Below are 3,136 nucleotides of genomic sequence, written 5' to 3'. Positions count from 1 at the left end.
ATCTCTACATACATGTACTTTATCTTACAGACTATAATGCCTGATAGCGACTGGTAAAGTGTACATTAATAAATAATACTGTTCCGCTTACCAGTGGTTTCATAACATTATTAGGAACCGCTACTCGATGTAAGAAACATATATGATATAATTTGAATTAAAATCTGAATGGTTAACTTGATAATGTTGTTCATTGCCAACAGTCACCTACAGATGAAGCTTAACCCTTTGCATTTATTAAGTGCGTGTCAGGTCCAATTTATTTTCACACGCGCAGTTAATTTTAGACGCACTGTTTAAAAGTATTTTTTTCCCCACAGTCAAACGGGTTTAAAAGGTCCTGCATATCAACAAAGCACTCACTAGGCATCTCCAGCCCTGCCCCACCCTTTCGTTCGCTATCACTTTCATATATGCTAATAAATAATAATAATAATAATAATAATAATAGTTGTACATACCGATCAATCATCTCCTGATCACTCGTTTTACCACCAAACTCCTCAATAATGCAATCCAAGTCATTATTTTATTACTATAACATCTCAAAAAAGCTCTGCAAATGTCCGTGATAGTCTCTGTGCGCTGATACAGTAACAGCCAGCTTGTTTCCTTATGACCGCCCATATGGGATGCCAGGGGCAAGTATGACTATTCATGAGATAGGCTTTTTTTTTTTTTGGCTTGTCTCGGCTCCCGTCGCTCCCACTCGGCCATTGAATGGTTTTCTCGGCTTTTTCCGGAGAAAAAACGACTAGAAACCTGTTTTTTTTTTTTTTTTTTTTGATGATGTCGGACAGGGTCCGACAATGGACAGGATAGGAATAATTAATTAATTGGACCAATTAAGCTTTGTATAAGCACTTAATTGGTCCAATTATGTAATTTAAGGTACAGTTCAAACAAAAACCAAGAGGGACACCGGCCCTCCAGGACCAGGATTGGAGACCCTTGCTATAAAGTAAGTAGGAGTAACTTAATTTAATAATAAACATTTATTTGATTTGATTATTTTATTTGTATAGTTGTACGTTGTTAAATAATTTGATATCACATTTGTACAGCTGGTCCTTTTATTTTAACTTGATTGTTTTAGTCGATTCATAACTTTGACAAATGTGTCAGAAAAGTATGGCAGGGCAGAAGCCCTGCTGCTTTAAATAGTGTGTGTGGGAATGTAAGGTTGGCAGGGATGGGGTTATATCTGTCCCTAGCAGCAATTATAGGTGTGGCCATTCCCCAATTAGGTAATTGAGTGCTAATTGGGGAGTGACCACAGGTTAAAAAAGGAGCAAAATCCTTTGTTTTAAGGAGGAGTTTGTATTGTTTCTTTGCACTGTTTTGTAATGTTGTAGTGAAGGCTAACTCCCAGCCTACATGTAGTTATCCTTTTGTTTGAACCTTTTATGTTGGCCTTTGTGCGCTGTTTGTTTTGTGAATTTTTGTTAATAAACGTGCGTATCAGCACTTAAACTGCGTCTCTTTCCTGCCAGTACCCAGCTTGGACATGAAGCTATCCTGTCACAAGAAGTCTTTATGTCTTCATGTTTTTCCTTACTTTAATTAAAAGAATCCTAATAGAAAAGCTGTTCTCTCTCTCCGCCTTGGCTATACTCACTTTTCTTTTCCATTTATACACAATTTCATGAAAATTATTAGATGTTTTTTGTGTCTTCTAACAAAGACAGCAACAAGGAAAGGATTTTACATACACGGGCTGTCTATTTTTCCGAATCTATTACAGAAGATGGGGGGGGGGGGGGGGGGGGGCAAAGATGGACATGTTACACATTAAACTGGCGGATGCCAATGATTTCAGGCAAAATGGAAGTTAATATTCTAATTGTTAGTTTGTATCGCAGAATGTTGAAAGCAAATTACATATGCATTGATATTAATTAAAATTTAAAGAGTGAATCGGGATAATGTTGTATACCTGAGTACAGAAAGAAACAACTTGTTTTAAAAATTGGTGCCTATAGTGTTTCACGAGTCACAAGTAATAAGCATTATGCCAGACAGCTTGTACTGTGGAATTTCTACCTGAGGCTGTAAGCCAGTGTGATGGGCCTACCTGTTTCACCAGCCTGCTATCTTAGCTGCTTGCTTGGCTTTTGTGCCCCACTACTGGACTGTCTGCTTACTGTGCCAGTGGGTTCATTTTCTGCCTTTCTATTTAATTTCTCAGCCTGCAGTCTACTTGGTGATCTGCTGCTGGGCCAGCTTGTCTTCCTGATCCCTGCCGTGTCCTTGCGGTTTAACATCCATTCTTTCTTCTCTTGTCTATGACTTATCTTCAGGGTTTTTTTTTGTTTAAATAGGAAACGCTAGTTAAGAACATAAGAAAGTTTACAAACGAGGGGAGGCCATTCAGCGCATCTTGCTCGTTTGGTTGTTAGTAGCTTATTGATCCCAGAATCTCATCAAGCAGCTTCTTGAAGGATCCCAGGATGTCAGCTTAGTTATGTTTTTCATGAAAAGTTTTACTTATTGTTAAAATAAAAACACAGGTCAATAAGGATACACAAGTGTAAGTTACTTCCTAACAGAAATAATTATTTTGTTTTTGCTTTTGATTTCCGTCTAGGGGACTGCATCTTTTTTCTCAAGGCAGAATTGAAGGGGAAAAATCCCTGTAACATCCCTTGTCACTTGCATCTCTTTTGAATATTTGGCCTTTACATTTTAATGGCATCACCCAAAATTAGAGACAAAAATTAGGTTGAACCTTTGATCCCTGCAACACTACTGTATAAGGGTGTCGGAGTAGAAGAATTGAAGAAATGGGGAAAGGTAAAAGTCTAACAGCTTATGAAAAAGAATGATAGAAGGTGCATGTTGAGCAGGTACCATAGGAGCAAGGACAGTCATGTTGGTAGGCAAAGAGGTCTTGTTTTCAGTCTTGGTGCTTGATTGGCCTGGCCAAATGTATTGAATGTTTGAATGGGCATTTATGATCTATGCTTTGGCTGTAGATCATAATACAAACATCTGTAATTTGTTATGAGCATTTATGCCCCATGGCGTACACATATACCTTGTCATTGCACAATTCAGCTTGTATAGGTATTAAAATACATACATGTCATTGTTAATGTATTGTTAAGGTTTTAATAGATTTCACTTTTTTTTTTTA

Source organism: Acipenser ruthenus, chromosome 9, assembly GCF_902713425.1.
Source record: "Acipenser ruthenus chromosome 9, fAciRut3.2 maternal haplotype, whole genome shotgun sequence".
In the NCBI taxonomy this organism is placed as follows: Eukaryota; Metazoa; Chordata; class Actinopteri; order Acipenseriformes; family Acipenseridae; genus Acipenser; species Acipenser ruthenus.
This window is presented reverse-complemented; position numbering follows the sequence as displayed.